This window comes from Vicugna pacos, chromosome 19, assembly GCF_048564905.1.
Source record: "Vicugna pacos chromosome 19, VicPac4, whole genome shotgun sequence".
NCBI classification, from domain to species: Eukaryota; Metazoa; Chordata; class Mammalia; order Artiodactyla; family Camelidae; genus Vicugna; species Vicugna pacos.
In genome coordinates, this window is record NC_133005.1 from 33118183 (window position 1) to 33131440 (window position 13258).

Sequence of the window (13258 nt, forward strand, 5' to 3'; positions counted from 1 at the left end):
GAATCCTTCTCACACACGCTCCACACATACAAGCGACACCGGCTTGTGGGTTTAGAACCGGCTGTTTAAATATACTCAACCAGATATTATAGGCATCTTTCCATGTCTCTACGCTCATTTTGTAAGGAAGGTTTTGACTTAAGGGTTGAGCAGCTTAACACATTCAGAAGCCCCCTTCTTACGGTAGAGCCCCATTGGCGTCCCTTCAGAGCCTGTTTGTTCCCTGCCTGTCTCTGCCTCAGAGCTTTCTGCCAACCCCTAACACAGCCCTGTGCAGAGGTGTAGAAACTAGGGCTCACAGACAGCAAATAACTTGCCCGGAGTCACAAAGCTGGGACTTGAACCTCTAACATCTGGACTCCAGAAGCAGAGCTCAAGACTGAAAAACAAGCACTGAGAAATCCAGGAGGGTTTTAGAATCAGGTGGACATGGCATTGAATTCCTGCTCTGCCAGTACTAGCTGTGTCACCTCGGGCCAGTCCCTTACTCTCCCTGAGCATCAGTTTTCTCATCTGTAAAATGCGGCTGCAGAGCCCCATCACACACTGTTGCCATGGATATTGCTACTACCTGGCTAATAGTTGTTTCTGGAACAGTAATGCCTGTGGGGCTCCATGTGAAGTACCTTTCAGACATTATTTTATGTAACTAGAAGCCCAGATGAATGGATGACTCTTAATGCAGCCAACCAATATCGATGACAAAAGGGCTCTGTGACTTACCATGTATGTGACTTTGAACACGTGTCTTAACACCTCTGAACTTCAGTTTTCTCCTAGGCAACATTTATTCAGTGTCAACTCTGTGCTGGGCACTATTATAAGGGGTTTATATGTGATATCGCCTTTAAACCTTACAACATCCTTGGAGGTACTATTATTAGCTCATATTAAAGTCAAACCAGCTGAAGCACGAGATTAAATCACTTGGCTAAAGTTTCAGAAGTAGTAAGAGCTAGGATTCAAATCCCTCAGGCCTTATGATGCCAGAGTGCACCTGCTTAACACTATGTGTGCTTCCTTTCTAAGAGTAACTCTCCCTTCCTCTCAACAGCACAAAGAGTAAATATATTGAGAGACATTTGCGGGATGGAATGCTACACAGCACTGAAAAGGAGTAAGTTATAAATAACCAGAACAACAGATAAGCATGAAATTTTTTAGTATAATTATGTCTCATAAGAAATTTAAATTCAACTGGCATCCTGGACTTTTATGTGCTAAACCTGGCAACCCTAAATATTTTATATGTATGATTTCATTTCCATAAAGTTCAAAAACAAGCAAAATGAATAAATCGTGATAGAAGTCAGGATAGTGGTTGCCTTGCGTGGGAGTAGGGGTGAGTGGATAGGGTGTTAGAAAGTTTTATATCTTGATCTGGGTGGGGGTGACTTGTGTATGTACACTTGTAAAAATTCACCAAGCTGTACACTTAGTATTTGTAACTTTTACACGATTTGTGAATTGTAACTCCATAAAAGCATTTTTAAAATTCTAAAGAACAATACACCCTATCTTTAAAATCTTTAGTACTAGTATCTAACTGATGGAATGCTTGGAAGGATAAAATGAGATAAAGTTTGTGAGTCTCCTAATACATTTTTAGGAGCTCATAGTAAGAACTCAGTAAGTGGAAGCCATTGTTAAATGTAACAGCTGCATTCCTTGTTAGCATTATCATCACCCTCTTCTGTAATTTTCTCTATTGCAGATTGATTGGTGCGCCCTCAAGTGTCTACATTTTGTCATAGCACTTCAGTTACTGCAAAGAACATTCTTACTCAAGTTTGGAGTCTCAATTCCAAAGTGCCACGTTTTGCTTTTCTTTTGCTCCAGGACTACATAAAAAATACTAGAATCCACATCAGACCAATGGGTCCCAAGTCCAACTCTAGCCCTGCTCACGGGAGCCCCCTGAAGTGCGTCAGAAAGAACGCACGGCTCTGCCTTTTCTCTGACTCATTGTCAAAGTGCAGTCACAAACATCACCTTGTTTCACAGGAACTCACATGATAATATTTGAAAGTAGCACCGGACGGGCTACAAAAATGCTTTCACATTAACAATAATCACAACTAGCTTTCAGGGAGCTCTTCATGTGTGCAGGCACCACGCTAAGAGATGCATGTCCATTTTTTCCTTTAATCTTTAAAATGACCTGTGAGGCACATATTTTGTAGCCTGCTTTTTTCCTCTCAGGAGTACGCTTTGGGCATCTTTCCATGTCAATAAATATAGCTGGGGCGGTAAGTACTTGATTCGAAGGCTGAGAAACTTAAACAGTCAGCAGCCACTGCCCAGGTGAAGATCAATAATAGTTAACATTTATTGAGTGCTTTATTACACCCCAGGTCCTACGCTAATTGTTTAACATGAACTATCTCTCATTTGATCCTTGAGGCAATCTTGGGGTAGCTTCTATTATTATTCAGATGAGGAAGCTGAAGGTCAAAGACGTAAAGGAACTATCCAATGTCAGACAGCTGGTGTAAATGGCTGAGCTCAGATTCAAACACAGGCCCATCATTCTGGTCCTAGGCTCTCAACCAGCACGTCTGGAGGACAATATGGGGGAGGACTCGAGGGGAGGACCCCATGTGGAGAAAGGAGCCACCAACAAATCCTGAAGGCAGGTAGAAGGGCAGTCTGTGCTGAGGCCACCGGAGATGCAGTTTCTGAAAAGACATAGTTCTCCCTGGAGGGGCCCAGGAGGCTTCCTGGAGGTGGTACCATTTGGACTGACTCTATGTCTCCAGACCAGCCAGAAAGGAGGCCTTTTAATAACTTATCAGCTCCCGAGTGACTTCACATCAGACATACATGGGTTCAAATCCTAATCGTGCCAATCTCTAGTTTTTTTAAAAGCAGTGTTATTGAAGTGTAATTGATATACAATAAACAACACGTATTTACATTGTATAATTTGATGAGTTTTGATGTATGTACATACCCATGAACTCATCACCACAGTCAAGATGATGAATGTTTCCATCACCCCAAAAGTTTCCTCCTGCTCCTTTATAAGCCATCGTCTCCTCATGGCATCCCCATTCCCAGGCAACCATGGCCATCATACTTGCCTTCACTAAAGATTACTTTAAATTTTCTAGAATTTTCTAGAAATGAAGTTATACAATTTGTACTTTTTTGCCTGGCTTCTTTCATTCTATTTTGAGATTCATTCATATTGTTACAGATATCAATAGTTCCTTTTTATTGCTAAATTATATATACACATGTGATACATATGATGTACATATCATATGTGTGTGTATGTGTGTATATATATATATACACACACACTGTGTATATACTGTGATATATATGTGTGTGTGTGTATATATATATATATATATATGTATATATATATATACACACACACACATATAGTGATACAGCTATCACAGTTTATCTCATTCCCCTGTGGATGGACCTCTTTCCCCTAGTTTTTTTGGCTATTATGAATAAAGCTGCTAAGAACATTCATGAGTACACAATGAGTACATCTGAGTACACAAATGCTTTCATTACTCTTGGGCAAATATGTAGGAGTGTGATTGTGGGGTCATATAAGTGTTATGCTCTTTAAGAAACTTCTGCAAACTGTTTTCCAGAGTAGTTGTGCCATCTTGCATTTCCGCCAGCAGTGTATGAAAGTTCCAGTTGCTACCGTGAGTCTTTTAAATTTTAGCCATTCTAGACACACTGTTTTTAACTTGTGGACCCCACAGTTTCTTAGACTTTCTGAGCTTGTTTCCTCATGTATAAAATGGAGATAATCCTGTCAGCTTTGAAAGGTAGTGAAGACATAGCGGACTAGCACATATAGAGACTAACACACAGTAAGTGTTTCATAAAAGGTGGCTATTTTATTACAACTGAACCCCAGCCATCCCATGGTTTGGTGATTTATCCCAGGACACAGTATTCTCAACTAGACGGTAAAAGCTGCTTCCTTTGCCTTGAGTCCTGGAGGAATACCGGGAGCAGCACTGATGGTGTCAGGCACTGCGCTAGGTGCTTATGTGTGTTTGATCCTTATAAGGCCCTGGGAGGTGGGTGGTTGTTTTCTTCCATTTTACAGATGACAAAACTAAGGTATAGTAACCAGACATTGGCCAAGGTCACAGAGCAGCTAAGCGATTGTGCTGGGTTTTAAACCTAGGTCAGTCTGATTTGGAGTCCAGAAATCTTGCTAATGGAGGACCTGGCTCTGGACCAGCAAGATGGCCCCATCACAAAAGCATGTCCTGAGGCTCAGGTTGTTTTCAGCCAGGTTCCCTGGAAGTGGAGCCTGAGGCAGGGTGAGGTATGTGTGATTTATTAATGAAGGAAACTGTAAGGGAGGGAGGGAGGGGAGCAGGATACAGAGGGAACAGAGCAAGCATGTGGTCTCAGGTGAAGTCGTGCAAGGGGGCTGGCCTTTTGCCTCCTGTACCAGCCGGTGACTGGCTGTGAGTAACTCTATGGGTGAGGGGGATAACCTCCTGGGTGAGGTCCTAATTCTCAGAAGGAGAAACAATAAGCCATTAGAGTAGGAGGATGGGTGTGTTTGGCTCCATATAGGACCCAAGAGGTTCCCAGGGGCACTCACACTTCCCACCTGCCTAAGGAACCAAGCTCTAGGGCATTCTGGAACATTCACTTCCCTGGCTTGTTCTGGAGAATTCTCCATCTCCCTGTGACCAGTATGCTGAACAAACCCAACCTATGACATGATCAAAACACACCTTTATTTTGCCTCCCGGTGCCTCTTTTAAAGTGTATTCGGGGGAGAGTTGTGTTCCCTGCCCCTGGGTGAAAGCTTTTCCCCATACTGCCCTGCTCACTCTCAAGAAGCAGTTCTATGGTCACTGTAGGTCGCAAACACAGTATCAATTTAGCAATTGAAAGAGCAAGTCAGGCTACTGATCAAAACTCCCAGCCTGATTTGGGCTTAACCTCCTCCCGCCCAGCCTGGTCCTGCTTCAGGCTGGCAGCCCCACTGCTGCAGTGGGGAAGGGGGTAGGGGTAGCGCCCCTCTTCCGCCATCCTTTCCCCACAGTTGGACCGAGGAGGCTGGGGAGAGACTGTGAAAGGAGAGGAGGGTCTCACTTGACCTGCCACCGTCCTGGCTGGCTCTGAGCTCTCTGTGCCCAGCAGATATTTGAAGCTGCTCCTTCATGGGACACTGTTGTGGGCCCATGGAGATGGCCACTGTGGCAGGCCCTTCTCACTCTTCACCCTGATGGATGTACCTCTCTTCCTGGGGGTCTCTAGTCCTTCCTCAGCCCTTAGGAACTTGACATCCAACTCTAGCTTCTTGCTGCTGCCACCCCTCTGCTCAGCTGAGAGAGGTGATGAGGCAGGCTTACTGACCCTGGCTGATTAACAGCAAGGGAAAGGAAGTGCCAGGCTGTTAAAAAAATTTTTTTTAATAAAAAATAACAAATAAAAAAAGCAGATTATTTCTCTTATCCCGCAGCTGGCTCCTTGGTTCCAAGGACACAGCCATACAACAAGACATTTAATATTTCCACAACTGCTGCATCGATTGAGCCCAAGGATACAGCCCAGTAGCTCTTTTTTCTTTGTTTTCTTTCTCGCTGAAGTTTCTGTTTTAGGGCTGAGCTCCACAAGAGGAAAGAGTCAGTAACAGAAGATGACTGACATCACCGAAGTGAAGATCACGATGGCGGAGTCTTCATCCGTCAAAGACCCCGTGGCCCGATCAGGAGCTGCGACTGTCTCCACCACACCCAGCTGGCAGCTCCCCGCTCGAGTGCTTTCTATTTTGCTTTTTTCCCCCCCTTCTCTCTCTGGGCAATAAAGCAGCTCTTTTTTTTTTTTTCCCACTTTGTCACTCTGCCTCAACTGAGAATACTTTCTCAATTGGCAGAGAAGGACTCACACATTTTGAGGCAAGGTTGCTCACCCCTTTGCTGGGCTTTCCGGTTTGGGGTCCTTCTATCTGCTAACACCTCCATGAGGCCCTAGGGGGCAGGGCTCAAGTTGGCCCCTTGTAGGTTGTCTCTGCCCGCACTGGCCCATGGGAAACACTCAAGCACACTTTGCCCTGAAGCACCCTGGAGTGTGGACTAACCTCAGCCCACCCACACTCTGGTTCCTTCACCAGTGCAGCCGGTCTCCCAGCCTCTAGATGTCCCTGCTCACATCAGACCACAGGGCCCCCATAAGGGTCACATGTTAAGCTCTCCAAACAGTCACCTCCCCCAGAACAGCACCCATTTCCCGATTCTAACCTTCCCAGAAGATGGCCACCAAAGGAGTCTTTGCCCCTCTTCCCATCACAGGAGAACTGTGGGTGAATGTGGAAGAATCACACGTCTAGGGGTTCTGAGTGACTGTGGCCGTATTTTAGCAGTTGTGAACTTTGGACTGTGTTCTTGAAACGTGATCACTGGCTATCACAGCAGAACTTTCTAGCAACATTGTACAAGTCACATCCACCTCTCTGAGCCTCAGTTTTCTCACATCTTTGTGGAGGTGACAAGACCTACCTAACTGGGTTGTTGTGAAGGCTGAGTGAGGTGGTGACTCTCCAGAGCACTGACAGATCTGACTTTAGGACTCCACAGTCACGGACCAGCAACTCCATCTTCACCTGACTGTTTACAAGTGATTCTGCCTCTCTGGTTCTCAGTTTTTTCACCCGTCAAAGGATACTCATGGGAGCCCCTCTCTGATATCGTCTCTCTAAGGCTTGCTGGGTGAATACATATAAAGGGCTTAGCACAGTACCTCTTTGATAAGAAAGCAGCCCTGGAGAGGAGGGTATAGCTCAGGGGTAGAGTGTGTACTTAGCATGCAGGAAGTAGTGGGTTCAATCCCCAATACCTCCATTAAAAAAAGAAAAGGGGAAAAAAAAAGGGACGTGGTCCTGCTGAGTGTTAATATGATGGAGGCTGGGCTGGCAGGCTCTTAGGCTGGTATTGGTGGGGCAGGGGGTGTGACATCTCCACCCCTCCTTGTCTCCCAACCATTCAAGGCCGTTTTGGAAGTGCTTCAGCCCGTCTGGGATCTAGGGCCCCTGGAAACGGAAAGGACGGCCTGTGCCTCCAAGCAGTCATGCTGACTCAAGTTAGAAAATCAATGTGTGACCAGAAAAACACAGCGGGGCTCTCACCTCTTCTGGGAAATCTGCACGGTATGTCTTCATCTCAAGCTCAGAGAGGTGACCAGCTCTATTCTGGGTCCTGATTCTGAGGCTTATGAGCTTAAAGCTTGGCACACAGAGAAACAGAAGTCTTTGGCTCACTGGGCTTGTGGGTCACAAGCTTTGCACGACCTCCAATGGGGTCAGGCGTGTCTGGCACCTGCCAAGTCCCTGACTTCTCCCAGCCCTAGTCTGGATACGTCTCAAGCCAAGTCAGGCTCCGGTTGGCTAGTGTGCAACCTGTGACCTCAGACCAGGTCAGATCCATCAGGTGAGCCTCTGTTTAAAAGTATGGAACATTCCACTCTTCAGAATCACAAGGCCCAAGAGTATGAACCCTCCCTATCCACAATTCAAACCGCCCCTGACAACCATCTACGCCGGGCAAGTTCCTTCACCCTCTGCATTTCCATCTGTCAAATGCAGGCGAACAAGTATCTCCACCTTCCAGGATGGTTGTGAGACTCAGGCAGTGAGTGTCAAGGACACAGGCGATGGGTAAAATTGAAAGATTCAATAATTACTGATTTGCTTTAAGCCCACTTCACACATCAACAGCCTCAAATTAACTATAGTAAAATTAGCATTGACAATTAGAATATTGAAAATGGAGACAAAATTTTTTGATACAGCATGCCTGGTCTCCAGCACTTTGAGGGCTTGTATTACATTGTTAGAGCATATAGGCATTATATATTTCACTGTCTCTCTTTTAACCATCATTAAGCCTTAGTTCTACGGGTAAATATATACTGACTGCTCAGCCAGCCCTGAAGCTCACTCCGCAGTGGACTCTTCAGGAATGACTCAAGGAAAAAGTACTCCCTGAGTGCTTTCAAATTGGTAAAGTTCTTAACAGAAAGTCAGTTTTGCTGGATACAAAATCTTTTGACTCATGTTTTCTTTCTTTGAATATCTTAAATATACGATACCATTTTCTTCTGGCAGAAAGAATTGCCAATGAAGAGTTTGATGATAACCTCATTTTATTTCTTTTTGTCTAGATGCCCGCATTGCCTAAAGAATTTTTCTTTTCTCTTTAAAAACTAGTCATTTTACAAATTATGTCTTAATGTTGGTCATTCTGGGTCAATGATGAATTCCTTTGCTTTGATTTTTTTTTTCTGTCAATGACTTCTGTTATTCATATGTTGGATTTTCATTGCCTTCATTTATCTTCAATATATGTCATACACATGTCATATATATGAAGACATCTAATCTTCAGTATATATCAGTTCCTCTCAGATTCTCGTTTTTGTTTATTTTTAATTTTTATAAATCCCTTTTTCCTATTTACCTCAAAATAGTATTTTCTGATTTTATTTTTCACTTGCTCTTATATTTCATTTTTTTAAATAGTTTTTCTTTTGTCTTTAGTTCTTTCACAAGAGGCTGTCACCTCTTTTCTGAATTTTTATAATTCTGATTCATGTTGTTCTTTTTTGTCATATCAGTTTAGTATCTTTTAGCCTGTTTTCATCTTTTTTTTTTAATGTCTTTCTGGAATGCTTTCACTGTCTGTAGTGATGTCATTTTACTCCTCGTTTTCTCTCTCTGTCTCTCATAATCATTTTGTACTCCCAGGATTTGACTTGATACTTTTCCATTGCTTGTTTTTAATGTGAGATTAGTTTCTCTGAACATTTAGGAGACTCAGTGAAGGTAAGTTTTCTGTCTTCACAGAGCTCTCCCTTCTATCGTCTCTTCATATTGTTTAAAAAAAAAATCTATGGCTTGTTCTCTGAGGTTTTTTGGCTCTGTTCCCCGCCCCCACTTGCGCCTAGCTCTTCTCTTTCCTTTGTGTCTACTCTCCTGATTATGCTCAATTTTGATTCCCTGCCCAATTGTTTCTCCTCTGCATGGGGCCTGTCCTGGAAGAAACACATGGTGGTTATTTCCAGAGCTTATAGGGGTTAAATTCCATTAGCCCTTAGGCCTTATGGTGGGCCCCTTGCCCTGACCCACGACAAGAGTTGGCAAAATGCTTCCCAGTTTCAGCTGCTGCCCTCAAATTGCCCCGACAGGCTTTCCCATGAATATATGTTGCAATCTGGGGTTTCTCCAGCTCTCAGGTGAGTCAGACCCCTTGTTGCTTCCCTTTCGTTTCCCCTTCACAGTGGCTCACAGGCCTCAGAGCTGTTGCTGATTTGTCCTCACTCACCATTTTTTGAGTTTGTGAAGATATCTTGTTTTGCTGTAAATGTGTGCATGGCACTTTGCTTCTGTTTCCATGTGAGGACTGGGGAGGAACCGAATCTACACTGGGGCATCACTGCCTTCATCTTACCAGAATTCTCCCCTGCTATCATTTTTACAGACAAGGAAACTGAGCCCCAAAGGTGACTTGGCCAACATCACACAGCTGGTGACAGAGGATAAATGTGTGTGCCTGCTGTCCTCGTGGTACAGAGAAGATGCTTAATGTACACTATTCTCTCCCTGTCTCCCTCCTTTCCTCCTTGTCTCCACCTGGCCATGTCCCCTCAGGATTCTGGGATTGACAATTAAATGAGATTATCCAGGTAAAGAGCTCATCACACTGCCAGAGAAAATGCGTTCAATAAATGGTAGCTGGTAGTACAGAATTTACAAAGGAACCAAGGGTTAGAGAGGTCTATAACTGCTCCAAGGGTCCACAGCTGGTAAGTGACTCAGGATTTCGACTCAAGTCTGACCAACAGCCAGCTTTCTTCCTCCTGTACCAGTGGTTCTCAGTTGGAGGCAGTCTTGTCCCCCAGCACATATTTTGCAACATCTAGAGACATTCTTTGGTTTTCACCACTGTGAGTGTGGGATGCTACTGTCATCTAGTGAGTAGAGGCCAGGGATGCCATTAAACACCCTACAATGTACACGATGGCATAATCCACACTCAGCAAAGACTTGTGCAACTCCAAATAACAATAGTGCCAAGACTGAGAAACTACTTCCTATATGTACCACGGTGCTATCCCAAATAAGCCTTACCTTAGGGTCAGTACTGAAGCTGGTTCTAGGAGACCGTCTGATCCCAGAATTGCATGTCTTGAAAACAGAGACAGTTCAGGCTCCTCCAGCACATAGCCAATGTCCAGATTTTTTTCTTCAGAGATTGGATGAAGCTAGGAGGGCAGGATGTTTAGAGCCCTCCAAACCAAGATGCAGGGCAAGCTGCCTCCCTCTAGTGATCTTTCTGCCTTCAAGTGGGGTGGTCATAACCAACAAACGGGTATTTCATGAGTCAATGTACCAGAACTCTGCACGTGCCATTCCACTGAATTCTCCTAAGGACCCTTTACACAAAGGACATCATCTCCCATTTTACACATGAAAAAATGGATCTTTTCAAAAGGTAATTCAAAGTCTGTTACTTTTGAGTGTCCAAGGCAGAAACTTAGAAGACAGAAGTTCAAATCTCAATTCAATCATGGAGTCATCATGTGACCATAGGCAATCTCTTCTCCTTCTCTGAGCCTGTTTTTCAATCTGTAAAAAGAAAGAGGCAGAGGTGGAGGTGGGGGAGGATGTAGCTCAAGTGGTAGAGCACATGCTTAGTATGCAGGAGGTCCTGGGTTCAATCCCCAGCACCTCCTCTAAAAACTAAAGAAATAAATGCACCTAATTAGCTATCCACCCCCCCCCAAAAAAAGGCAGGCCAACATGACCTCTAAGGCAAAGTAAAATTTGGGGTTGTAGCATCAGAGGGACGTGGGCTCAGATCTAGCTCTCTCACTAAGTATCTTGAGCCCCTAGGCAAGTGACTTTCCCTTTCTGGGGTTCATTTTCCTCATCTGTAAATTTGACAATCCTACCTGGCTATTTACAGAGTTGTAGTAAGATGTAATTGAAATCATACAAACAAACCATTTAGCACAATGCCTCGAGTATATACACCCTCAAAAAATGGAAACTCTTTTTTGTTGACATTGTTGTTTAGCTGAGACTCGTCCAATCCTGAGATAACTTGGTTCTATAAAATGTAACACCAGTTGGAACTAAACATAATGGCCCTCAACTGAAGGATGGGGCAGGGACTTCTGCGGAATCTCCAAATCCCTTCTCAGCCCTCGCCTGACAAGAGACCTGGTTCTAGACCTGCACTCCTCTCCCTCTGCTGGCGGTATCTGGGATTGCAACCTGGACTCTGGCTACAACCAGTGGGCCTCTGGGCTGGGTTGAGCAGAGGGTTTTATTCCAATACCTAGGATAGCATGGTTCAGACTGGGTCATCCCTTGCCCTTTGCCACAAGAGCTGCCATTTGTAAAAATATTTACTGTTTGCCTGGTATGGGGCAAGGTGCTTCCTCTTATGAACTCTTTTAACCAGCTTTTTGCCTGTGAGGAACTAGAGCCTTTGAAAGTTACTTGGCCAAGGTCACATAGCTGGGGAGAGCTATGCCAGATTGTGGTAGGCTGAATACTGGCACCCTAAAGATGTTCTTGTCCTAATCTTTGGAACCTATGAATATTTTATCTGATATGGTAAAAGGTACTTTGCAGGTATGATTAAGCTAAGGATTTGAGATGGGAGATTATCCCAGATTATCTGGGTGGGCCCAATGTAATCACAAGAGTCCTTATAAGAAGAAGGCAAGACATATTTTATCTATAGTCAACAATAAGGTACTATACATTTAAAAATTGGTTAAGAGGGTAGATCACACGTTAAGTGTTCTTACCACAAGAAAAATTTTTAAAAATCTGTTTAAAGAAGGAGGCAGGAAAATCGGAGTCTGAAGCAGACATGACACCAGAAGTAAGAGCTTAAAGTGATCCGAGGAAGGGACCATGAGCTGTGGAATGCAAGTGACATCTGGCAGCTAAAAAGGCAAGGAAGTTCCTCTCAAGTTCCCTGAAAGAATGCATTCCTGCGAACACTTTGATTTTAGACGTCTGACCTGCAGAACTGTAAGAGAATAAATCTATATTGTTTCAAGCCACTACATTTGTAATTACTCATTATAGCAGCAATAGGAAAATAATACAGATTTTAAAAAATGAAACAGAAACACAGGATGCCCAGTTAAATTTGAATTTCTGATAGACAACAGTTTTTTAGTATAAGTACATCCCAAATGTTGCATACTTTAAAAAATTGCCATTTGTCTGAAATTCAAATTTAGCCGAGTGTTCTGTATTTTACCCTAGAAGTGGTGAAGCCAGAGCAGGAGTGAAAACTCATGACTCCCAGGATCCTCCCCCTCCTTCTACAATCTAGCATCTGGCAGAAACTGCATGTTCTTGTAGCCCACCTGTGTCAGTTCCCATTTCCCTGGGACTCCTCTTGCCCCTGGGGAATGAAAGATTGTTTAAGGTCATATCCTGGATACTCCTTTGGGCTCCTGAGTTCTCCTGGACCACAGAATTTCTCTCCAGAAATGGTTTAGTGTCTCTACCAAGACAGTAGTATTATCCTGCTTGTAAGAGGGACCTAAGAGATTGTCTCAAAGTTGTAGCTGGACAAAACACATGTGTCGGCGGGGGTGGTGCTGGGGATTTTAATAGACTAGGGGCGGAGGCTAGTTAAAGCCTTTTTCAAGTTACCACTTTCTGAAAGGGACTTTATGAACCCCATAGCAGTAAACAAATCAAGTCTCCAGAGCAAGACTTACGTTATAGATGAGGAAACTGAGGCCTAAAGAGGAACTGGGACTTGCTCCAGGTCACTTGGCTGAAGACAGACAGACAGATGTCCCCTGGACCAGAATCTTACCCTCTGGAGCAGCCAGTCCTGGTGGCAGCTGTGGTGAAGAATCCTGGAATGCTAATCCTGAGGTCTAGGTTTGAAGCCCTTTGATAGCGTTTCCCTTTCATGAACTAGGAGGATTCCATTTGAAGAGTTAATGAGATGACGGATGTAAAACACCAAGTACATGATAATGTGTTCTCTAAAAACGGCGGCTTCTTTCTTTCCTTCTCTGAGACTTAGTTTCCCCTTCTGTACCATCTAAACCTGATCGTGCTCCCTGCGCCTCCCAGCCAGCCTCTCCTGAGGCTCAGGTCCCAAGGTGCCATCCCGGCCGCCAGGTGGGGACCTAATGCCGGCACTGGAAAGGAGATGCCGCGCACGCGCACTCACGGGCCGCGCGCCGCCTTCCCACGCCCTGCGTACGTCAC

General features: G+C 44.3%; 1 long non-coding RNA gene across 3 annotated transcripts in view; it reads right to left on the reverse strand.

Annotated features, from left to right (window-relative positions):
- Nucleotides 1-13181, reverse strand: part of LOC116284336 (uncharacterized) — a 48035-nt gene extending 34854 nt beyond the window's left edge. For all 3 annotated transcript variants that reach the window (XR_004194091.2, XR_012061756.1, XR_012061757.1), the window contains exons 1-2: nucleotides 12855-13181; nucleotides 10130-10627 (exon numbers count right to left, since the gene is read on the reverse strand). This is a non-coding gene — a long non-coding RNA (uncharacterized lncRNA). The remainder of the gene's footprint in view (nucleotides 1-10129; nucleotides 10628-12854) is intronic.
- Between the last annotated feature and the right edge of the window lie 77 nt (nucleotides 13182-13258).